Here is a 26,657-nt window from a genome sequence, read left to right as displayed (position 1 = left end):
GTAAACTTCTGACTTCAACTGTACATGCACACACAAAGGTATAGCATCTTTATCTTTTTCATTCTGCATAATTGCACACAAAACAAAGGTGTCATTGATTAAAAGCCAAACTTCCGACTTCAACTCTTTCGATCGATCTATCTATCTATCTCAGCGCTGACAGTGAATGAGTTATGTCTCTGTAAAGAGAGAGATTATATGTCTGACTCAGTTCTGCCTTGCACTGCCTTAAAGGGAAATTCCACCCCAAAACTATCTTTTGGTATTTGTGTCATTAGTCCATTGTTGACATATTAGTCCATTTGATAAAGTTCCAAAATGTTTTGCATGTCAGTAATCAAGTTTTGGTATGATGCATTTTATGATGATGCATTTTCCATCGTATGAAGTTTCTGTAATTTGAAAGTTATATATTTTGAAAGCTTGATTGCTGACATGCAAAACATTTGCGTAAAACAATATAGTGAAATCATTTATTAAGAGCTCTCCTAACAATGCACTGTTAATAATTATATAGGTAATAGAAAATACCCCCAAAAAAAGGTGTGTTTGTTTACAGTTTCTGTGTTGTTCTCCTCCTCATCTTCTTACTGGGCAGAGGTGCATGCGGTATGTCGAACAACCTGTTCAGTTTTCACACAGGTGTGTCTCAGGGAGGTGGCAGGAGGTAGAGACCGTCCGCTTAAACACATTCACCATGGCAGCGGACGTAGCATGGAGAAACACCAACACATACACTATATATACAAAAGTATGTGGACACCCCTTCAAATGAGTGGATTGTGCTATTTCAGGCACACCCGTAGTTGACAGGTGTATAAAATTGAGCACACCGCCATGCAATCTCCATAGCCACACATTGGCAGTAGAATGACCTTAATGAACCCTTATAAGATGCAACATTTCCAACAAGTCAGTTCGTCAAATTTCTGAGAGCTGCCCCGGTCAACTGTAAGTAATGTTATTGTGAAGTGGAAACGTGTAGGAGCAACAATGTTGCTCGGAGCGTGTAGGAACAACAACGAAATCTTCTAGTTTCCAAACTGCCCCTGGAAGCAACGTCAGCACAACTGTTCGTCGGGAGCTTCATGAAATGGGTTTTCAAGCCCGTGCAGCACACAAACCTAAGATCACTGTGCGCAATGCCAAGCATCGGCTGGTGTGGTGTAAAGCTTGCCGACCATTGGACTCTGTAGCATTGGAAACGCGTTTTCTGGAGTAAAAATTCCCAGTGAAGGGAAAACTTAACTTTAAAGCGTGCAATGACATTCTAGATTATTCTGTGCTTCCAACTTTGTGGCAACAGCTTGGAAGGCCCTTTCCAGGTTTCAGCATGGAACTGCCCCTGTTCACGAAGCGAAGTCCATACAGAAATGGTTTGTCGAGATCGGTGTGGAAGAATTTGACTGGCCTGCACAGAGCCCTGACCTCAACCCCATCAAACAACTTTTGGGATGAATTGGAACACCGACTGTGAGCCAGGCCTAGTCGCCCAACATCAGTGCCTGACCTCACTAATGCTCTTGTGGCTGAATGGAAGCAAGTCCCTGCAGCAGTGTTCCAACATCTAGTGGAAAGCCTTCCCAGAAAAGTGGAGGCTGTTATAGCAGCAAAAGGGGGGACCAACTCCATATTAATGCCCATGATTTTGGAAGGCGGTGTTCGAGCAGAGCAGAGTTTTGGTCATGTCGTGTTTCTGTGACGAATGGGATTGTCATGATAAATACACTGTGTAGGAGGTGTGCCACACTACTGATGTAGTCTATTGACTCTCATGGGTGAAGTGTATTATACAGTGTACCCTTTTTACGAAGTGATTCATTAGACAAAGGTGTGTTCCAGTAATGTCTTACAACACGAAACCACTCTGAAGTGAACCTGACCTGACATGCCAGTGAATCTCTCTCTCTCTCTCTCTCTCTCTCTCTCTCTCTCTCTCTCTCTCTCTCTCTCTCTCTGTCTCTCTGTCTCTCTGTCTCTCTGTCTCTCTGTCTCTCTGTCTCTCTGTCTCTCTCTCTCTCTCCCTCTCTCTGTGTGCTTTAGTGCGTCATTCAGCATTGTCTAATGATGCAGCTTTAATTTAGCCACTCCTTAGATAAGGTCGCGCAAGCAACAGGTTAATTTCTCCCAGGATTCACAATGACTGTCAACCGTCCTTCTGAGGGCGCTGTCAAAGGTGTGCACGCGCGCAGTAACACACACACACCAAACAAAGCCAACTCTGTCTGTTGGTAACTAACCACACCACACCCTCCGGACCCTAGCAACGCGGTTGGCACAGACAGAATATGAGATACAGATAAGGCAGGAGAGGGTAATGAATGGACAGATTCTACAGGAAGTATGCTCCTTTAACATATTTCACACAACCGCAGCCACAGTCGGAATATATTGTTTTCAATAAAACGCCACAATATGTTCGATTTGGCTGCTGGGGGGCAAAGAGAACCTCAGCTCCGCTAAAATCATTGACAACTACATGCCATTTTCAAGGGATTGTTTACCATGTGGGTAACAATTTACAATAAGGCTGCATTTGTAAAGGGGTTATAATGATATTAATGATTATTTAATAATTTGTAAATCCATGAATATACTGTTATTGCATTGGTCATAATAGTGCAATAACTGGTCAAGTGTTAACCAAATAATGAGACAATATTTACCTCCAGTTATAAACCATTTATAATGCACTTACGATTGCTTATAAGATTAACCCTTATGACTCACACAACTTTATTTTCATTCGTTTTTCAGCTGAACAATAGTTATTTTCTCACTTTTAGGTGTGATGCATTGGCACTTTGCATTGGGACCTTAAGCACTACCCTCTGTAGCGCCTTGCGGTCAGATGCTGAGCAGTTGCCATACCAGGCAGTGATGCAACCAGCTGCTCAGGTGCAGCTGTAGAACTTTTTGAGGATCTGAGGACCCATGCCAAATCTTTTCATTCTCCTGAGGGGGAATAGGCGTTGCCTCTTCATGACTGTCTTGATATGTTTGGACCAGGATAGTTTGTTGGTGACATTGACACCAATTGACACCAAGGAACTTGAAGCTCTCAACCTGCTCCACTACAGCCCTGTCGATGAGAATGTTGTGTTCGGTCCTCCTTTTCCTGTAGTCCACAATCATCTCCTTAGTCTTGATCACTTTGAGGGAAAGATTGTTGTTCTGGCATCACACAGCCAGGTCTCTGGCCTCATCCCTATAGGCTGTCTCGTCCTTGTCAGTGATCAGGCCTATCACGGTTGTCGTCCGGCAAACTTAATGATGGTATTAGAGTCGTGCCTGGCCATGCAGTCATGAGTGAACAGGGAGTACAGGAGGGGACTGAGAACGCACCCCTGAGGGACCCCTGTGTTGAGGATCTGTGTTGTTACGTACCCTTACCACCTGGGAGCGGCCCGTCAGGAAGTCCAGGATCCAGTTGCAGAGAGAGGTGTTTCGTCCCAGGGTCCTTAGCTTAGTGATGTGCTTTGAGGGCACTATGGTGTTGAACACTAAGCTGTAGTCAATGAATAGCATCCTCACATTGGTGTTCCTTTTGTCCAGGTGGGAAAGGGCAGTGTGGTGTGCAATATAGATTGCATCATCTGTTGTAGCGGTATGCAAATTGGAGTGTTGACCAGCCTTTGAAAGCAATTCATGGCTACAGACGTGAATGCTACAGGTTGGTAGTCATTTAGGCAGGTTTCCTTAGTGTTCTTGGGCACAGGGACTATGGTGGTCTGCTTGAAACAACATGTTGGTGTTACAGACTCAGTCAGGGACAGGTCGAAAATGTCAGTGAAGACACTTGCCAGTTGGTCAGGGCATGCTCAGAGTACACGTCCTGGTAATCCATCTGACCCTGTGGCCTTGTGAATGTTGACCTGTTTAAAGGTCTTGCGTGATCACAGTCGTCCGGTAGCTGATGCTCTCATGCATGCATGCTTTACTGTTGCTGGCCTCGAAGCAAGCATAGAAGTAATTTAGCAGGTCCCGTAGGCTCGTGGCACTGGGAGCTCATGGCTGTGCTTTCCTTTGTAGTCTGTAATAGTTTGCAAGCCCTGCCACATCCGAAGAGCGTCGGAGCCGGTGTTGTACGATTAAATCTTAGTCCTGTATTGATGCTTTGCCTGTTTGATGGTTCGTCGGAGGGCATAGCCGGATTTCTTAAAAGCTTCCGGGTTAGCTTCCGGGCTATCCTTTAGCTCAGTGCAGATGTTGCTTGTAATACATGGCTTCTGGTCGGGGTATGTACGTACAGTCACTGTGGGGACAACGTCATCAATGCACTTATTGATGAAGCCAGTGACTGATATGGTGTACTCCTCAATACCATCGGAAGAATCCTGTAGCATATTCCAGTCTGTGCTAGCAAAACAGTCCTGTAGCTTAGCATCTGCTTCATCTGATCACTTTTTTTATTGACTGAGTCACTGGTGCTTCCTGCTTTAGTTTTTGCTTGTAAGCAGGAATCAGAATGATAGAGTTATGGTCAGATTTATCAAATAGAGGACGAGGGAGATCTTTGTATGTGTCTGGAGTAAAAGTGGTCTAGAGGTTTTTTTCTCCCTCTGGTTGCACATTTGACATGCTGGTAGAAATTAGGCAAAATTAATTTAAGTTTCCCTGCATTAAAGTCCCCGGCCACTAGGAGCGCCACCTCTGGATGAGCGTTTTCCTGTTTGTTTATGGCCGTATGCAGCTCATTGAGTGAGGTCCTAGTGCCAGCATCGGTTTGTGGTGGTAAATAGATAGCTAAGAAGAATATAGATGAAAACTATTTTAGTAAATAATGTGGTATACAGCTTACCATGAGATGCTCTACCTCAGGCTACCTTGTCTATTTTGTTATCCAATGATTGTACGTTAGCTAATAGTACTGATGGTTGAGGCAGATTATCCACTCGTCGTAGGATCTTTACAAGGCACCCCGACTTACGTCCCCTCTATCTCTGTGTCTTTCTCATGCGAATCACGGGGATTTGGGCCTTGTCGGGTGTTTGAAGTAAATCCTTTGAGTCCTTTGATCCTGTGAGTAATCGTTGCCCTGATATCTAGGAGCTCTTTTTGGTCGTAAGAGACGGTGGCTGAAACATTATCTACAAAATAAGTAACAAATAACTCGAAAAAATACACACAATAGTACAATTGGTTAGGAGACCGTTAAACGGTATCCATCTCCTCAGGCGCCATTATATAGCTTGGATTCTACAAGGTGTGGCATTCAAACATTGCTTAATTGGTATCAAGGGACCTAATGTGCCTGTACTGTTGACACCAGGCAGGATGGGGCCATTGACTCATGGTGTTTATGCCAAATCCTGACTTTACCATCAGCGTGACGCAACAGGAACCGGGATTCGTCGAATCAAGCAATGTTTTTTTCACTCCTCAATTGTCGAGTGTTGGTGATCACGTGCTCACTGATGCCTCTTCTTCTTGTTTTTAGCTGATAGGAGTTGAACCAAGTGTGGTCTTCTGCTGCAATAGCCCATCCATGACAAGGACCGACGAGTTGTGCATTCCGAGATGCTGTTCTACACAACACTGTTGTACTGCCCCGTTATTTGCCAGTTTGTGGGACACCTCTTAGCTTGCGCAATTCTTGCCATTCTCCTTCGACCTCTCATCAACTAGCTGTTTTCACCCAGAGGACTGCCACTGACTGGATATTTTTGTTTTCCGCACCATTCTCGGTAAATCCGAGACACTGTCGTGCGTGAAAAGCTCAGCAGGCCAGCTGTTTCTGAGATATTGGAACTATGACGCCTGGTTCCAGACGATCATACCACACTCCTTCTCCTAGGTCTCTAGTTTTGCCCATTCTTACATTCAATCGAATAGTCACTGAATGCTTCGATGCCGGTCTGCCTGATTTATATAGCAGGCCACGGCCATGTGACTCACTGTGTGCAGGAGCGAACCATTTCATGAACGGGGTGGTGTACCTAATAAACTGGTCACTGAGTGCAAAAATTACACACCGTAGCATACAAATATCCTTCAAATATATATGCTTATGTAACCTATACTGTATTTATATTTGAATACAGTCATCTCTGTTTTCCTTTGAAGCGTCTTTTATATCCTTGCAAAGAAATGGGCAGCTTTGCATTTGTAGTCTAAAGGCAGGACGCCTGGCCGCAATGAGTTTTTTGCGTAGTTTTTTTGCTTTTGTATATTAACCTGTTCAATGGAAAATCATTGCGGCATGTGTAATGGTAGCAGCATAGAATTCATGTACAGTGCATTCGGAAAGTATTCAGACCCCTTCCCCTTTTCCACATTTTGTTACGTTACAGCCTTATTCTAAAGTTGATTAAATTATATTTTTCCTCATCAATCTACACACAATACCCCCATAATGACAAAACAAAAACAGTTTTTAAATATTTTTTTTTAGCAAATGTAAAAAAAACAACTTATTTACATAAGTATTCAGACCCTTTGCTAGGAGACTCTAAATGGAGCTCAGGTGCATCCTGTTTCCATTGATCATCCTTGAGATGTTTTAATAACTTGGAGTCCACCTATGGGAAATTCAGTTGATTGGACATGATTTCTATACCATGTGCTGCATCTTGCCTCTGCCGTTCGGCCATCGCTCATTCATATATTTTTATGTACATATTCGTATTCATTCCTTTACACTTGTGTGTATAAGGTAGTTGTTGTGAAATGGTTAGATTACTTGATAGATATTACTGCATGGTCGGAAAAACAAGAATTTCGCTGCACTCGCATTAACATCTGCTAACCATGTGTATGTGACAAATAAATGTGATTTGATTTGGATTTGATTTGGAAAGGCACACACCTGCCTATATAAGGTCCCACAGTTGACAGTGCATGTCAGAGCAAAAACCAAGCCATGAGGTCGAAGGAATTGTCCGTAGAGCTCCAAGACCTGATTGTGTCTCGGCACAGATCTGGGGAAGGATACCAAAAACTGTCTGCAGCATGGAAGGTCCCCAATATAACAGTGGCCTCCATCATTCTTAAATGGAAGAAGTTTGGAACGACCAAGACTCTTCCTAGAGCTGGCCGCCCGGCCAAACTGAGCAGTCGGGGGAGAAGGGCCTTGGTCAGGGAGGTGACCAAGCACCTGATGGTCAGTCTGACAGAGCTTCAGAGTTCCTCAGTAGAGATGGGAGAACCTTCCAGAAGGACAATCCTCTCCTCAGCACTCTACCAATCAGGCCTTTATGGTAGTGGCCAGATGGAAGCCACTCCTCAGGAAAAGGCACATGATAGCCCGCTTGGAGTTTGCCAAAAGGCACCTAAAGAAACAAGATTCTCTGGTCTGATGAAACCAAGATTGAACTCTTTGGCCTGAATGCCAAGCGTCAGGTCTAGAGGAAACCTTGCACCATCTCTTACAGTGAAGCATGGTGGTGGCAGCATCATGCTTTGGGGAAATTTTTCAGCAGCAGGGACTGGGAGACTAGTCAGGATCGAGGGAAAGAGGAACGGAGAAAAGTACAGAGAGATCCTTGATGAAAACCTGCTCCAGAGTGCTCAGACTGGGGTGAAGGTTCACCTTCCAACAGGACAACAACCCCAAGCACACAGCCAATACAACGCAGGAGTGGCATTTGGACAAGTCGCAATGTCCTTGAGTGGCCCAGCCAGAGCCCGGACTAACATCTCTGGAGAGACCTGAAAATAGCTGTGCAGCGACGCTCCCAATCCAACCTGACAGAGCTTGAGAGGATCTGCAGAGTAAAATGGGAGAAACTATCCAAATACAGTTGTACCCAAGAAGACTCGAGGCTATAATCGTTGCCAAAGGTGCTTCCACAATGTGCTGAGTAAAGGATCTGAATACTTATGTAAATGTTATATTTCAGTTGCTTTTATATATATTTGCTAACATTTCATTTTTGTTGCTTTGTCATTATTGGTATTGTGTATAGCATAAAACGTAACAAAGTCTACCTTCGCTGTTAGTATCTCAGTATCTCTCTGATGAACAACCTTCGCTGTTAGTATCTCAGTATCTCTCTGATGAACAACCTTCGCTGTTAGTATCTCAGTATCTCTCTGATGAACAACCTTCGCTGTTAGTATCTCAGTATCTCTCTGATGAACAACCTTCGCTGTTAGTATCTCAGTATCTCTCTGATGAACAACCTTCGCTGTTAGTATCTCAGTATCTCTCTGATGAACAACCTTCGCTGTTAGTATCTCAGTATCTCTCTGATGAACAACCTTCGCTGTTAGTATCTCAGTATCTCTCTGATGAACAACCTTCGCTGTTAGTATCTCAGTATCTCTCTGATGAACAACCTTCGCTGTTAGTATCTCAGTATCTCTCTGATGAACAACCTTCGCTGTTAGTATCTCAGTATCTCTCTGATGAACAACCTTCGCTGTTAGTATCTCAGTATCTCTCTGATGAACAACCTTCGCTGTTAGTATCTCAGTATCTCTCTGATGAACAACCTTCGCTGTTAGTATCTCAGTATCCCTCTGATGAACAACCTTCGCTGTTAGTATCTCAGTATCTCTCTGATGAACAACCTTCGCTGTTAGTATCTCAGTATCTCTCTGATGAACAACCTTCGCTGTTAGTATCTCAGTATCCCTCTGATGAACAACCTTCGCTATTAGTATCTCAGTATCCCTCTGATAAACAACCTTCGCTGTTAGTATCTCAGTATCTCTCTGATGAACAACCTTCGCTGTTAGTATCTCAGTATCTCTCTGATGAACAACCTTCGCTGTTAGTATCTCAGTATCTCTCTGATGAACAACCTTCGCTGTTAGTATCTCAGTATCTCTCTGATGAACAACCTTCGCTGTTAGTATCTCAGTATCCCTCTGATGAACAACCTTCGCTGTTAGTATCTCAGTATCCCTCTGATTCTGCAGGCTGTGGGGCATTACTCTCATCTTTATCTCCACTTTGCTCCTTCCACAATTTTACATGAGTCGGTAGAAAAACAACAACAGCAAAACTGAAAGGCTTTCCTACTTCTTTTCGTCTGTAACGATATTCGTCTTCCTCTGACGAGGAGTATGAAGGATCGGACCAATATGCAGCGTGGTACTAAGGAACTAAGGTCAGAACGTGACATCGTCAATCATTTGGCCTAAACAACGTGCGTCTACCACACTCGGCATGAACCTTCCTTCTCTGGTATAATGGCGTTCACACACATTCTATGTCCATTCTGCCACCTACTGTAGCAAACTGTAGAAAAAAGAAATTGCCATTGCTTATTTTATTTTCATTTTTTTTTTACATCAACAGACTCCTTCAGTCACAGTCCAAATCAAATCCCTTCTCGTGTTCAGTTTTCCCTGCTTCAGCTGTTAAAACAACACATTTCACTACATCTGTCAGGTCTATGTGACATCCGGTTGCGGGTCATCCACTGCCATAGCTTCCACAGCTCCATTTGCTCCTTCAACTACTTCCCACACCTCTCTGTAGGAGACCTGTTGTACATCTCGGGTTCCTTGCAACTTCAGACTTGCAGGGCACTCCAGGAATTTCGCTACATGATTTCCACCACAATTGCTACACCGTACATCATCATCATTCTTTAAACTACATGTTGATTCCATTGACACACACTTGAGACATGTCACATCTCATATTCTATCTTTACATGTGTAGGCTGATACTCTTCATCAAACGTCATTAAAACGGACTGTCTTTCTTGCTTCTCTCCATCCACTACACTGTGCAGGTAACGTGCTCCCACCCCTCCTAGAATCTTGTTCTTAAGACATGAAGCCTCAACGTCCAGCGATACTCAGAGTGCGAATTACACCAGGACATTTGGGTGCATCGTTTTTTTTTAATGGGTTCTAATAATGAAAACGTCATTTAAACAGTCAAAATGAATTGCCCTTTTAATGTGGCATGAACACAACCAGTCATTATATTTTCATCTGATTGTCAAACAAATTATTTAAAAAGTAGGATACCTGTGCATGTTCTTCCACTCCAAAATAATTCCAGAATCCGAACTCGCACCATTTAATGAATGGAAATAGACATCTGTTAAAAAAACACCAAAATATGTGCCTAATGACATTCAGCATTATGCCTACATTAATTGATGCGTCTTGCTGACAAATGTACCTTTTTTGTAGCCTAAAAAGTTGGGACACCTGAAATGGGACTGAAACTGTCCCAGGAAAAACGTGATGGTCCCCCTAACATACATGGTCAACTTACTAAACTAGGCTACAATGTGTATTACCATCAACTTCACATAGGCCTACCGGTAGCCAGTGATGTAGTGGGAAAAAAAAGGTGGGAAAACTGCATTTATTTGCTGAGGCAATTTTCCACACACGGAACACACGGAACACATGCACAACCGATATCCTACATTCAGTGTAATACATGAGTTACACCCTAGTTCATGAGTTGTCCATAATTCATGAGTTTTTGCTTGGCGTCTTCAGTTCTCATGGGCACACAAATCCAACAATGTAGGCCTATGCCATTGTAAAATTGAACACTTCTGACCGAAAGAGCAAACTATAGGCCTACTGTCATTAACTTATAGGCTACTTGTGGATGGATTGGATGCACATTGGTGTCTAGCTGTAGGCTAGTTGTCTAGTGATATTGTCGATCATCAGCTGTATGCAAACAAATGGCGACAATGAGCAAGTACAAAGGAAAATCTATGCGTAAAGGAGCTAAGCTGAGGCCATTTCTTTCAATGTGGACTGTGGCGCCACATAGATATAAATGGTTTAAACTATGACGGAGGTGGGGGTGTTTCACATTTACCACTGTAAAACATATTTACCACTGCATTTAAACAAATAGGAGAGTGGTTAAATTAGCATTATTTAGAGTCCCCCCTCCCCCCTCCAAAGTTTGACTTTTGTTACATTTAGGGTAGCTAACGTCTCATTCAGGTGAGCAAACTCTGATTCTACCTTTCCTAATGCATCCTTTATCATCTTTGTGATCTTCATAGATCTCACCAAGTATACAGTACATCATTGTTAATGAATCGCACTCCAACAATAAACCAATTTTTATAATTTACAGCAATTTTTGCTCTATTTTTCGTTGAGTCTTCCACTCTCTTGCCGAGCTTGCTCAACTCTCCACCAGAATCAACCAGCGCTTCTACTTCCACCATGATTGCCTCCATCTATTGCTTCTCCGACCTTCTCTCCATAGCCACATCCTCATTACTGGTTTGAACCAGTCCAACAACTTGTTAAACAGGAATCTCAAACCAACCGGCCATCCTAACGTTACAGTGTGGTATTCACGCGCCTATGCAAAACCCATAGAAAGAAGAATGAATAGAAAGGGCGTCTCCATTTAAGTCAATGATAGCATAATGGGTGGATTGGCAGCCATTTTACGTGTACCCATGCCAGGAAGTATAAGCAGGAAGTGTACCCTTCAATCTGTGCTGTGATTTGTTGAGTCAACGCAACTGACATTACAAAAAATGTATACCATGGCATTGTTGAATACTCGTTTTTGATTGGCTTGAAGGGTATTCTAGAGTGTGCATTATTTCCCTCTAAACCACTTTTTTATTAATTTAACCTTTATTTAACTGGGCAAGTCAGGTAAGAACAAATTCTTATTTACAATGACGGCCTACCAAAAGGCAAAAGGCTTCCTGCAGGGACAGGGGATGGGATTAAAAATACAAAATAAAATATAGGACAAAACACACATCACTTTAAGAGACACCATAACACTACATAAAGAGAGACCTACAACAACAACAACATAGCAGGCAGCAACACATGAACGCACAGCTTGGTAGCAACACGTGACAACAACATGGTAGCAACACAACATGGAAACAGCACAAAACATGGTACAAACATTATTGGGCACAGACAACAAAACAAAGGGCAAGAATACATCACACGAAGCAGCCACAACTGTCAGTAAGAGTGTCCATGATTGAGTCTTTGAGTATGGTATATCAGCACGGTAGAATTCAATGGCTGTACTTCATTATCAGCATTGCAGAATTCAATGGCTATACGTCATTCTTATATTGTCTATGTTTGAGATGCTTTTGACAGCAGAAATTATAATTGAAAACATTATTGCCATTGTTGAATTCTGAAGGTTTGATTACTTTGTTCTGTTACCAAGGCAACTACTCTAACTATCTATTAAACTTTCTAGCTACTTTAGTGGATGTTGAACACATTTTTACCTTCAAATGAACACATTTTTAGCAGGAAATGTGTTCAATTATAGGCATGGTATGAAAGGGATAATCAACTCAGGGCTCTATGCGTTCTCTGGAAAATAATGCAACTCCGTGGAAGCACAGCGAGGAGCACGTTTCCCAAAGGCTGGAGCGTTGGCCTTCTCACCTGCTCCAGTACTGCTCACTTAACAAGTTTCCCAAAGGCTGGAGCGTTGGCCTTCTCACCTGCTCCAGTACCGCTCACTTAACAAGTTTCCCAAAGGCTGGAGCGTTGGCCTTCTCACCTGCTCCAGTACTGCTCACTTAACAAGTTTCCCAAAGGCTGGAGCGTTGGCCTTCTCACCTGCTCCAGTACTGCTCACTTAACAAGTTTCCCAAAGGCTGGAGCGTTGGCCTTCTCACCTGCTCCAGTACCACTCACTTAACAAGTTTCCCAAAGGCTGGAGCGTTGGCCTTCTCACCTGCTCCAGTACCGCTCACTTAACAAGTTTCCCAAAGGCTGGAGCGTTGGCCTTCTCAGCTGCTCCAGTACTGCTCACTTAACAAGTTTCCCAAAGGCTGGAGCGTTGGCCTTCTCACCTGCTCCAGTACCGCTCACTTAACAAGTTTCCCAAAGGCTGGAGCGTTGGCCTTCTCACCTGCTCCAGTACTGCTCACTTAACAAGTTTCCCAAAGGCTGGAGCGTTGGCCTTCTCACCTGCTCCAGTACCGCTCACTTAACAAGTTTCCCAAAGGCTGGAGCGTTGGCCTTCTCACCTGCTCCAGTACTGCTCACTTAACAAGTTTCCCAAAGGCTGGAGCGTTGGCCTTCTCACCTGCTCCAGTACCGCTCACTTAACAAGTTTCCCAAAGGCTGGAGCGTTGGCCTTCTCACCTGCTCCAGTACCGCTCACTTAACAAGTTTCCCAAAGGCTGGAGCGTTGGCCTTATCACCTGCTCCAGTACCGCTCACTTAACAAGTTTCCCAAAGGCTGGAGCGTTGGCCTTATCACCTGCTCCAGTACTACTCACTTAACAAGTTTAGGGCATGCCCGGCCCAGCATGCATCTGTAGTCTACTTGTGTGCTGCTATAGCCCCTTGCTTTATCTACTGTCATGGAGTTCGCTAAATATTTTCATAAAGAAACTGATAAAACACACAGGTGCAAAATCAAGTTGACTTACAGAGATGAGGAGGACCAAGAGGGAGTGTGTTGATGTAGTGTCCACAACTAAAGAATCATTGTGGAATCTGAAAAGACACGTATCCCACGTGTAAGACACGTGTACTTACTACGTGCACATGCTAACAGAAAGGAAGGAAGTGGGTAGCTGGTTAAGTGTGTCATTGTAGCAAAGTATTGTATAAACAAAAATTGTGATCTCTTATAAGTTATATACAGTAGGCTATAATTAATTTTGACCCAATAGGCCTTTTGATAGGTTATTTTGCCTAAAAACATTTAGGCCTACCTATTCATAAAAAATAAAAAATAAAAACTGCATCACTGCCCAGCCTGGCAAGAGTGGCCTGAAGGGTGTTTAGCATCCCCAGTGGCTCTGCAAGTGTGAAGAGGGTATTTGCGGCTGCTGGCCTGCTCTCCAGGCACCATCGCATGAGCCTGAAGCCAGACTCTGGCCTTCACAGTATATTTCTTTGTAGGTTATATAGCCTTCACAGTATATTTCTTTGTAGGCTATATAGCCTTCACAGTATATTTATGTGTAGGCTATATAGCCTTCACAGTGTATTTCTTTGTAGGCTATATAGCCTTCACAGCATATTTCTTTGTAGGCTATATAGCCTTCACAGTGTATTTCTATTTAGGCTATATAGCCTTCACAGCATATTTCTTTGTAGGCTATATAGCCTTCACAGTGTATTTCTATGTAGGCTATATAGCCTTCACAGTATATTTCTTTGTAGGCTATATAGCCTTCACAGTAAACTTCTTTGTAGGCTATATAGCCTTCACAGTGTATTTCTATGTAGGCTATATAGCCTTCACAGTATATTTCTTTGTAGGCTATATAGCCTTCACAGTGTATTTCTTTGTAGGCTATATAGCCTTCACAGTATATTTCTTTGTAGGCTATATAGCCTTCACAGTATATTTATTTGTAGGCTATATAGCCTTCACAGTGTATTTCTTTGTAGGATATAGCCTTGTAATAATTTAAATAATAGGCTAATAATGTACCCTAAGTAATACATTATGTTCCTCCTTAGGCTCCCTGTCTGGCTCCTGACCTATTTACAGTGTTTATATGCTGTATAGGACATGTATGAGCAATTCTTTTTCACGTAGTCACGTTTTCATGTTTTTTTCAAATACTTTTCATTCATGATTATTTTTTTATTGAACCAACCTCAAAAAGCACATCTCTCAGCACTACCGCTGGCTGGTGTATACGTATCTATTACCCAGCCTTACGTGACCTAACCACTGATAAGTCTGATAAGTCTGTCAAAAGTGCACATACCTTGGATGAACATTGCCATTTGTCATGAAAAAGCTGTTGGGTTGAGGATACGGACTGATAAGACATTCCTTATGAAAACATGAGGTTGCATGTGACATGTAGAAAATATTCTGTAGTAAACAAAAATATAAATTCATAATCAAATGTTCATTTCACCACCATAAGCCACATCAATGTTGTTTTAGAGAATTTGGCCAGCTGGCTCACAACCACAGACCACATGTAACCACGCCAGCCTCTTCACCTGCAGGTTCATCTGAGACCAGCCACTCAGACGTCTGATGAAACTGTGGGTTTGCACAACTGAAGAATTTCTGCACAAACTGTCAGAAACCGTCAAATCTGCGTGCTCGTTGTCCTCACCAGGATCTTGACCTGACAGTGTGTATGGCGTCATGTGGGAGAGCGGTTTGCTGATGCCCCATGGTGGCGCTGGGGTTATAGTATGGGCAGGCAGACAACGGACACAATTGCATTTTATCAATTTGGCAATTTGAATACACAGAGATACAGTGACAAGTTTCTGAGGCCCATTACCGTGTCATTCGTCCGCCTCCATCACGTCATGTTTCAGCATGATGACGCACAGCCCAATGTCGCAAGGATCTGTGCACAATTCCTGGAAGCTAAAAATGTCCCAGTTCTTCCATGGCCTGCTGTAACGGCAGATTTCCTCTTCGTCTGAAGAGGAGTAAGGATCGGACCAAGATGCAGCGTGGTAAGTGTTCATGACGATTTATTAAAAACGAACTGAACACTGAAATACAAAACAAAAGCGATGAGATGAAAACGAAAACCGAAACAGTACCGTGTGGCGACAAACACTCACACGGAAACAAACACCCACAAACCAGCAGTGAAACCCAGGCTACCTATGTATGATTCTCAATCAGAGACAACTAACGACACCTGCCTCTGATTGAGAACCATACTATGCTGAACACAAAAACCAACATAGAAAAACAAACATAGACTGCCCACCCCAACTCACGCCCTGACCATACTAAATAAAGACAAAACAAAGGAAATAAAGGTCAGAACGTGACACCTGCATACTGACCAGACATGTCACCCATTGAGCATGTTTGGGCTGCTCTGGATCGACGTGTACGACAGTGTGTTCCAGTTCCTGCCAATATCCAGCAACTTGCCATTGGAGAGAAGTGGGACAAAATTCCACAGACCACAATCAACATCCTGATCAACTCTATGAGAAGGTGATGTCGCGCTGCATGAGGCAAATGGTGGTCATACCAGATACTGACTGGTTTCCTGATCCTTTTTCTAACTGAAAATGTTAATTTGTTGCAGTTAAGGTAGTAAATGGTTTCGCCCTAGTGTAAACTACCCCGGTCTGTGCACATTCTAAGCAATCAGTAGCATAATGATGGATTCAGTGTCAAGGACACACTGGTGCTCCTGAGGAGTGAACTTAATACAAATTTCCCAAATATTACCTGCAGCTTAAATATGGTGTTTTTAGCCTTAACTTAACTGTCTGCTACCTTTCTGTGTCTGAGAGACAGACTACATTTCTGGTCCAAAGTCCCTCTGCTGTTGGCCTTTTGGTTTAGCAAATTATTGACATGTGGAGTTTACTTCACAGCCCCAAAAAACAGAACTACACAGAGGATTCTGAGGGAGGTAGAGTACAACAATCTTCGGCCCCTGAGGAATTTAAATGACCGTCAACAGACAGTTAGCCAGAGGAGTGGCACTGTGGCACGATAGCATATGATTATACAATATTCTCTGCCACAGTTGATCAAGCAAACTGTCTGATCTACAGGGTGGAGTGCCTTTTTGTCAGACCACAATCCTCACAAATGATTGACGGCTGGATATTAAAGTTTACTTTAACTAAACAAAATCAAGCGGAAAAGGAATGTTGCACAAATATGCCATTAACATTCATTTATTTTACATTTTCGTGACAGTATTAACCCATTGAGATACTCCATCTCATATTCGAGGAGGTCCTGAATAAGTGACATTTCAGCATTTCCCTGGTAGGCGGAAAGAAACCGCGTTTGTTTGGTGGTTTTACCTCCACAATGACAAGTCTGGGCCTGTCACTTTTCCTCATTAAGCAAAAAGAAATTACAAAAAAAGCTCTGTTTGCATTTATGATGTGTCTGTGTGACAAACTCGCACTGTATTGGTTTGGTTTCATCACAGGACCGCTCAAACTGTCTGTCCTCTATGCAGCCATGTGTGAACTGTGAAGAAATTGTGAAACGGAACGAGGAGTGATGGTGAACAGCCAATAAAGTCCTCTCTCTTCTCCATGGTTACGGTCCTGGCTGTAAACGGCAACAGGGCAACACAACACAAGGGCTATATTTGTGCTCCTTGGCTGGAGAGAGAAATGCCAGCCTCACCCTGTTTGCCCGCCCCACTACTCCTCTCACTCACCAACACAATCCCTTTCTCATATATATATCTATATATGTATGTATGTATGTATGTATATATGTGTGTGTGTGTGTGTGTGTGTGTGTCACCTCCAAAAGCTGATGTCAGACTGATCTGACATTTCCTTCTAATTTTTCATAACGTTTGATTGATACTGGGTGACAAGGTGTTATGTGTACGTATAAATGTGGGTTATTCATTGATGAAGAATGCAGAGAGAAAACATTCCATGCCCTGGGTGAATCATGCAGAAAGACGGGTGATCTTTATTTATGCAGTTGTGCTGACTGCACTGCGGTGCACACCCATTCATTTAAGGCTTTGGTATTTTTATTTTGGGATGGTGTACTTTCAGTACAACGTGGTGTTTAGGTAGGTGGGGTCAGTGTGTTCAGTGTTGAGGCATCACTCATCAGGAATGGCAGACCTACCCATCCATTGTCAGTGCGTGATGGCAATGACGCACTGCAGGGCTTGTCATGGGTGAGTGGACAAATGGGTCATTGGTATCTTATGGGTGTGGCCATGATGGTGGTGCTCCTCCTGGGTGGGTGTTAGTTCCATCCCTGTTCTGATTGTAGTTCCATCTCTGGTACAGTGTTGCTGATGGACATACACAGAAGGCCATTGTATACAGGTAGTTAAGCACGGAGCAATGGCAGGAGTTGGCCATTTGTTGCAAGATCCTTTTGTTGTTTTTTTGCCATAATTTGTTTTACATCTATTCAAAATATGTGTGTGCTTAGCCTGTGTGAGTATCTACGTATTTAGAAATCAAATGGAATTAAGTCACAATAAATTATCTTGCCTAAAGGAGTCTGTGAAGAGCTAAGAACGCGGCGCGGTAGTCATCCACTGAATGAGCCCCAGTTGCATTCAAAACAGTCACATACATTCATGTACACAATGTTTCTGAAAGATCAGCTCTGTTACTTGTAACTCCTATAGCCATCAGCCTAGCAGATTTACAGCCAATGTGAATCTGTATGGTATATACTGGTGCAGGTAGGCCCTCTGTCAGAGGGCTGCAGTTGTGTCTCGGACCACACAAGAAATTACTGTCAGACTTCCTCTTCCATTCCCATTGGCGGTCGAACTAGGAAGAATGTGACAGGCTTGTGGTTGATTTGGTTTGGTTGAAGACCTCTTCATCTATCCCGGAGTGTGGAGGTTTGAAAAGTTGTATAGCTAAGAAGAGGCATTTGACTCACAGGAGGGGACTATGTCCATGTTGATAAGTTATTGTCAAAGATTTGTCCCCGATTTGTCAACACCACCAAAATGAATGCTATCCAGTTCAGCAAGGTTGTAAGTAAGGGTGTGAACGTTAAAATGAAGTTGGAATCGTTAACGTTAAGAAAAATCCTTAAACAACCTCTTAGAACTACCCATCCCGGATCCGGGAGAATAGTCATCAACTACACTAATTAGCATAGCGCAACCGTCAAAAAATATTACTAGAAAATATTCATATTCATGAAATCACAAGTGAAATATAGTGAAACACAGCTTAGCCTTTTGTTACCCTGTCATCTCAGATTTTGAAATTATGCTTTACAGCCAAAGCAAGACAAGCGTTTGTGTAAGTTTATCGATAGCCTAGCATAGCATTATGTCCAGCTAGCAGCAGGAAGCTTGGTCACGAAAATCAGAAAAGCAATCAAATTAAATATTTTACCTTTGAGCTTCGGATGTTTTCACTCACGAGACTCCCAGTTAGACAGCAAATGTTCCTTTTGTTCCATAAAGATTATTTTTATAGCCGAAATACCTCCGTTTCTTGTCCACGTTTTGTTCAGAAATCCACCGGAAATTGCGGTCACGACAATGGCGAAAAAAACATGGCAAACGTTTTTTATAATCAATCTGGGACGATTGGCTTTTCAGTAGGAGCAAGAGGAACAATGGCCGCCTTTGTCTATTACGCACAAATCACTCTGAGAGCCACCACCTGACCACTGACGCAATGTTGTCATTCATGCTCATTTTTCAAAATAAAAGCCTGAAACTATGTCTAGTGGCTGTAGACACATTAGGGAAGCCATAGAAAATGGAATCTGGTTGATATCCCTTTCAATGGGCAATAGGGATGCATAGAAAGACAGGGGTTTCAAAATAAGAGTCACTTCCGGATTGGATTTTTCTCAGGATTTCACTTGCAATATCAGTTCTGTTATACTCACAGACAATATTCCAGGCAGAGTGTTTTATATCCTAAGCTGTCAATTACATACATATTCTAGCATCTGGTCCAGAGAAATAGCCCGTTTACTTTGGGAACGTTATTTTTCCAATAATGAAAATAGTGCCCCCTAGTTTTTAACTGAAAAACATATATTTTTTTCATCCCCCACTTAATTAAAATCCAAGTTTATCGCGAAACATTATTTTCCGTATTACAGCCGGAAGGCTATAAAGGCCTGGGGAGTTGTGTAATTCAAATAAAACCAGAGAGGAAGAGGCAAACTTTATGCTACTTGGGTGAATTTGCAAGGCAAGACATTGTGAGATACAGATTACCAAAACATATGAGCAAGCTTCTGCCTTCTTCTCCCTGGCGTTGGCCTGCTCTACCTGCTCGGTCTCTTCGCTGGTGATGTGTGTTCAGTTTTAGGTCTCTTGAGTGTAGAATATCCTATCCTATTCATGGAACCGAAGTCCTACAGTAGGCTACTGGTAGCCTGTATTGATTAAGCTTTTCAGACATAATGGAATGTGGCCCCTTGAAAGCGCCTCGGATAAGGAATGTTGTTTGTCTGGTAGGGTAGGCTAAACTATGTTTTTTTTGTTTAAATGCCGACACAAAACCTCTGGTGATTCGAACTGACATTTTACTTCTGAAGCAGGACTTAAGTCCATCACTAGGCAATCAGAACAGTCAATCAAATAATCTGGAGCCGCCGCGAGCTTTCTACTTGCCTGCTGCCTGCGCCCAGACCACTCTCTCCTAACGGAGTACTTTAAAATGATTAAATACCCTGACATTTAGTAGAAATAAAACACATCTATCTACCATACCATAAAAACTGCATAAAAATTATTTAATTGTCTGAATGGTCGCTATTGGCGGGAGATATAACTGCATTGCATACAACTGTATTAGTTGAAAGCCCTACATGGGCTTTCGTCAGGTCAGGTTTAGGTCAGGTCAGTGCACACAAACAAACAGTGGTGTATCAGAGGGTTCTGGATGAGGCAGGAAAACAAAGAGCTGGACACTAGTGTTCACAGTATGACCTTGGGACAACTCTGCTGGGTCATTACTATACAGAAATCTTATGATCCATCCTAACAGTCCAGACTATATACAGGCTATTTAGTGTGCTGCTAGAATATACTGTAAGTGTGTTCTCATCAATATAGAACTGAACGTCATACTGTTTTCAACAGTTTACCTGAGTTCAAACAGTATGTTTTCTTTCAAATACTTTAGCCACACAAGTTCAAACCCCGCCCAATTGGCACTCCAAGGCAGGCTCAATCAAACACTCAACATATTTGAAAAGAAGCAAATACTATCCTAGTAATATGCTCTTTATTCTGTTGTAGAAAAATATTAGAGAATTGGCATTGCTCCTTTAAAGAAACTATGCGTACATTATAATTATGATGTTTGTATTAACCCATGTCCTCTTTCTCCCAGGTGCTGATCACCATATACTGGCTAGGTAGGAAGGCACAATGCGAGCCCTTCTATAATGGACCTAACTTAAGACTCAAGGCCTTCGAAGGACTACTGGACATAGCAGCGCTATCCAAGGTAAATAAATAACCTTACTGTACACTGTCCTAGCCTAGGTTAACGTTCTATTACTCTATAATCATCCACTCTATTATACTCTATATAACCCATTCCATTTCTGTTTGTTCCTTCTAGTAATTATGTTTATATGGGTACAGTATTTATAGCCTGGTCACAGATCTGTTTGTACTGTCTTGTTAACGTGTTTAACCATAGGAGTTTTGCAAGACCAGGACCAAGTACAGTATTAGCACTATTAAATGTAAATCTGACTCACTCTACTACAGTGGTCTAGACAAGTTTGGGGTCCATCCATTTCAATTTGGTCAATTCAGGAAGAGAATTAACATTAAAAATGGAAAGGTGCCTACAGTTTTTATGTTATGTGTGCTACCATGTAATGGTTTGAGTAATCAGCCTAGCAAGGAATCGTATGAATGAAATCCTCTTTTACATCCACTGGCCAACACATCTCTATATCCTTCCTGGTATACTAGCTATGAGTTAAGGAAGTCAGCCCATTGGTTTAGGGGTCTCAGAATACTTGACAGTCGGCACTAAAACCATAGCATAACTGATCTATTCTCCTGACTCAGCTATTTTAATCTTCTTTACTTCAGGAGTCCATAGGTCACTTGGTACATGTATGGAAGTGTGTTGGTCTCTGTGTTTTCACATTCATGGACTTGTGTTTGTCGCGACAGAGGGGGTGGAAGGCACAACGTTGAATTTGACAGTTTGGTTTGTTTATAGTTAGATTTACCAAGCATATTCAACCACTGCAATTATGCTCTATACCATACGATTTTTATGATTAACAACAGTCAACAGTGATGGTTACCCAGCTAACAATTCTAGGGAGAGAGAGAACGTTTTTGTAATGTTACAGTGTTCAGTTTTCCATTAGTTAGGGGAACATTCCATATATGTTAGCAAAAACCTTCTGAGAAACATTCCCTTAATGTCAACCAGAACTTATCTAGAACGTGGTTACAATGTTCTTAGTTGTCAGGACATGCGAGCCCTTCTATAATGGACCTAACTTAAGGCTCAAGGCCTTCGAAGGACTACTGGACAATGCTGCCTTTGCCTGATGGTCCCAAAGAAATGTTCTCCCCCCAAAAAGTGTTTTGAACTTACCTATCTGACACTTTGACCTACATGACTACATTGTGCATTGGTCATTTATACAGTAAATATTATTCAACACGTCCTTAGGTCACGGCATTCAGATGTCTGTGTCAGTTGTCAGTTAATTTAACTAGTCTCTCATCATTGATTTAATTTACTTACTTCGACAATTTAAGGGCGTTCTGTATAGTTGTCTAATGTTGATGGGGCATTCGGAAAGTATTCAGACCCCTTGACTTTTTCCACATTTTGTTATGTTACAGCCTTATTCTAAAATATATATATTTTTTATATGACGAAGAGAAAACCAGTTTAGACATTTTTGCAAATTAATAATAAATGAAAAACCTTTTATACATAAGTACCCTTTGCTATGAGACTCAAAATTGAGGTCAGCTGCATCCTGTTTCCATTGATCATCCTTGAAATGTTTCTACAACTTGATTTGGAGTCCAGCTATGGTAAATTCAATTGATTGGACATGATCTGGAAAGGCACACACCTGCCTATATAAGGGCCCATGGTTGACAGGGCATGTCAGAGCAAAAACCAAGTCATGTGGTCGAAGGAATTGTCTGTAGAGCACCGAGACTGTCTCTGTCTCTAACCAGAATAGAACGAGGAGTGGGAGGCCTCGGTGCACAACTGAGCAAGAGGACAAGTACATTAGAGTGTCTAGTTTGAGAAACAGCTTCATTAAATAGTACCCGCAAAAACCAGTCTCAATGTCAACAGTGAAGAGGCGACTCCGGGATTTTGGCCTTTTAGGCAGAGTTCCTCTGTCCAGTGTCTGTGTTCTTTTGCCCATCTTAATATTTTATTTTTATTGGCCAGTCTGAGATGTGGCGTTTTCTTTGCAACTCTGCCTAGAAGGCCAGCATCCCAGAGTCACTTCTTTCCTGGGCGACGAGATCAATGCTGCCTTTGCAGAGTTTTTATTTGTCTAAAATTATATTTTTCCTCGATTAACTCAATATTAAGGGGCAACACAGCTGCCATATTTCTTAGATTTTCTGCTTTACGATAGCCTATTGGAAACGGGTTAGCCTACAGCATGAATTCCATTAGCATGAGACAAGGCTTTAAAAAATATATTCAGTGCCTTCAAAAAGTTTTCAAACCTTTTGACCACATGTTGTTTTGTCACAGCCTGAATTTAAAATTGATTAAATTTAGATTTTGATTCACTTAATAATACAAATCATGACAAAAACAAAGTGATTAACCAGTCATAACTAGCCAATGGCAATACAGATTACACAGTAAGCAACCAATCGATTAATCGACTTTGATATTGTCAAAGTGGAATTATGTTTTTAGAAATGTTTTGAAATTAATAAAAAATGAAAAGCTGAAATGTTTTCAGTCAAGAAGTATTCAACCCATTTGTTATGGCAAGCCTAAATAAGTTCATGCATGGACTCAATTTGTATGCAATAATAGTGTTTAATATGATTTTTGAATGACTACCTCAGCTCTGTACCCCACACATATAAGAAGCAGTGTATTTCAAACACAGATTCAACCACAAAGACCAGGGAGGTTTGCCAATGCCTCGCAAAGAAGGGCAAAAATTGGTAGGTACAAAACAAAGCTGACTTTGAATATCCGTTTGAACATGGTGAAGTTATTAATTGCACTTTGGATGGTGTATCAATACACCTAGTCACGAAAAAGATAATAGCATCCTTCCTAACTCAGTTACAGGAGAGGAAGTTAACCACTCAGGGATTTCACCATGAGGTCAATGGTGACTTTAAAACAGAGTTTAATGGCTTTGATAGGAGAAAACTGAGGATGGAACAACAACATTGTAATTACTCCACCATACTAACCTAAATTACATAGTGAAAGGGAAGCCTGTGCAGAAAAAAACATTCCAAAACATGCATGTAGTTTGCAATAAGGCACTAGTAGAATGGCAACAAAAATAGCAAAGAAATTAACTTTATGTCCTTAAAACAAAGCGTTATGTTTGGGGCAAATCCAACACATCACTTTGTACCACTCTTCATATTTTCAAGCATGGTGGTGGCTGCATTATGTTATGGGTATGCTTGTCATCGGCAAGGACTAAGGAGTTTTTTGTTTTGCCTAACTTGCTGATCACACCGCTCGCATCGCGTGCGCTGCAAAATAAATGTACACAATGTTATTCAATCATTGCACCCACACTGCTTGTGCGTGCCAACGAGCGTCTGCATTGCCAAGCGCGAAAATAGAAGTTGCTTCTATTTGTGACGCAGAACACGATGCAAGTCCTGCCTCTCCCATCTCCTCATTGGCTTTTAGAAGCATATACCCACGAGCCATCTCCTCATTGCTTGTACCCACGTGGGTGATTGATAAATGAACATGTCAGTTGTGGTAATGCACCTTATTATGAAAGTTAGTTGCCAATCGCCATATAAAGTCCAAAGAAGAAAAAGCCTGGAAGGAGGAGAGATGATTAGAAATTATTTGGCTGACCGTTTTATGTGTGGATTAATTGTTGGAGTGGCTACAGGTTCATCTGCCTCACCTAAAGCCCATTCTTGTGGGAAGCTGCTATAGACCACCAAGTGCTAACATCCATCATTCATTGAATCAGATGGCTCATTCATCACAAAGCCCACTGATATTGCCAATTACTTTAATAATTTGTTTTATTGGCAAGATGAGTAAACTTAGGCATGACATGCCAGCAACATACACTGACACTACACATCCAAGTATAACTGATCAATTATGAAAGGCAAGAATTGTAATTTTTTATTATTTAAAGTGAGCGTGGAAGAGGTGATAAACAGCAATATATTTTTCAACAATGACCAGCCCCTGGGGTCTGACAACTTGGATGGAAAATTACTGAGGATAATAGCGGGCGATATTGCCACTCCTATTTGCCATATTTTCAATTTAAGCCTACTAGAATGTGTGTGCCCCCAAGCATGGAGGGAAGCAAAAGTTACCTAAGAATAGTAAAGCCTCCTTTACTGGTTCAAATAGCTGACCAATCAGCCTGTTACCATCCCTTAGTAAACTTTTTGAAAAAAAAAATTCGACAACATACTATTTCACAGTAAATAAATTGACAACATAATTTCACCATGCTTATAGAGAAGGACATTCAGCACTTACACAAATGACTGATGATTGGCTGAGAGAAATGGATAATATTTGATGAAATTGATGCGGCTTTTGACATTATCGATCATAGTCTGCTACTGGCAAAATCTATGTTTTATGGCTTTACACCCCCTGTTATAATGTGGATAAAGAGTTACCTGTCTAACAGAACACAGAGGGTGTTTTTTAATGGAAGCCTCTCCAACATATTACAGGTAGAATCAGTAATTCTCCAAGGCAGCTATCTAGGCCCATTACTGTTTTTTCAATCTTTACTAATGAATTGCCACTTGCTTTGAGGAAAGCCAGAGTGTCTATGTAATGCGGATGTCTATGTAATGCTGATCACTATACATATCAGCTACTACTGCGACTGAAATAACTGCGACATTTAACAAAGAGTTGCAGTTAGTTTGAGTGGGTGGCAAGGAATAAGTTTAAACTAAACCCTAAACCTTCACAAAGTCTTGTAATAAATAATGTGGAAATTGAGCAGGTTGAGGTGACTAAACTGCTTGGATTGTAAACTATCATGGTCAAAACACATTGATACAACAGTAACTAAGATGGGGAGATGTATGTCCATGCTAAGGAGCTGCTCTGCCTTCTTGACAGCACTGTCAACAACAGTCAGGTCCTACAGGCCCTTTTTTGTGTCGCACCTGGACTACTGTTCAGTCGTGTGGTCAAGTGCCACAAAAAATAACTTAGGAAAATTGCAATTGGTTCAGAACAGGGCAGCATGACTGGCCCTTGGATGTGCACAGAGAGCTAATATCAATAACATGCTCTCCTGGCTCAAAGTGGAGGAGAGATTGACTTCATCACTACTTGTTTTTGTAAGAATGCACAGAGGTGTCTGTTTAAGCTACTAGGACACAGCTCAGACACCAAGGCATATCCCACAAGACATGCCACCAGAGGTCTCTTCACAATCCCCATTTCCAGAACCGACTATGGGAGGCGCACAGTACTACATAGAGCCATGGCTACGTGGAACTCTATTCCACATCAAGTAACTGATGCAGCAGTAGAATCAGATTTAAACAGATGAAAATATACCTTATGGAACAGCGGGGACTGTGAAGAGACACACACACACAGGCACAGACACATGTAGAAATGGATTTTGTATTGTAGTTATTTGGTAGTAGAGTAGTGGCCTGAGGAAACACACTTAATGTGTTGTGAAAAGTGTAATGAAATGTAATGTTAATATTCTAAATTGCCTATAACTGCCTTAATGTTGCTGGACCCCAGGAAGTGTAGCTGCTACCTTGGCAGCAGTGAATGGGGATCCTTAATAAATACTAATACAAAAGTTGGCTGGATGTCCTTTGGGTGGTGGACCATTCTTGATACACACAGAAAACGGTTGTGCATGAAAAACTCAGAAGTGTTGCAATTCTTGACACACTCAAACCGGTGCGCCTGGCACCTACTACCATACCCCATTCAAACGCACTTAAATCTTTTGTCTTGCCCATTCACCTTCTAACTGGCACAAATACACAGTCGATGTCTCAGTTGTCTTAAGGCTTAAAAATCCTTCTTTCACTGATTTGAAGTGGATTTAACAAGTAACATTAATACGGGATCATAGCTTTCACCTGGTCAGTCTGTCATGGAAAGAGCTG

The 26,657-nt window shown here is 41.9% G+C and overlaps 1 protein-coding gene across 50 annotated transcripts in view; it reads left to right on the top strand.

Moving 5' to 3' along the window:
• LOC110501241 (LIM domain only protein 7) overlaps window positions 1-26,657 on the top strand; it is a 137,434-nt gene that overhangs the window by 43,963 nt on the left and 66,814 nt on the right. For all 50 annotated transcript variants that reach the window (XM_090215125.1, XM_090215120.1, XM_090215161.1 and 47 more), the window contains one exon: window positions 20,683-20,799. The gene's annotated coding sequence lies outside the window, so the exon portion shown is untranslated. The remainder of the gene's footprint in view (window positions 1-20,682; window positions 20,800-26,657) is intronic.

Source organism: Oncorhynchus mykiss, chromosome 22 (assembly GCF_057628025.1).
Source record: "Oncorhynchus mykiss isolate SJ-2025 chromosome 22, ASM5762802v1, whole genome shotgun sequence".
NCBI lineage: Eukaryota > Metazoa > Chordata > Actinopteri > Salmoniformes > Salmonidae > Oncorhynchus > Oncorhynchus mykiss.
Note: the sequence above shows the minus strand (reverse complement) of the source record. Positions and strands in the feature narration are given on the sequence as shown.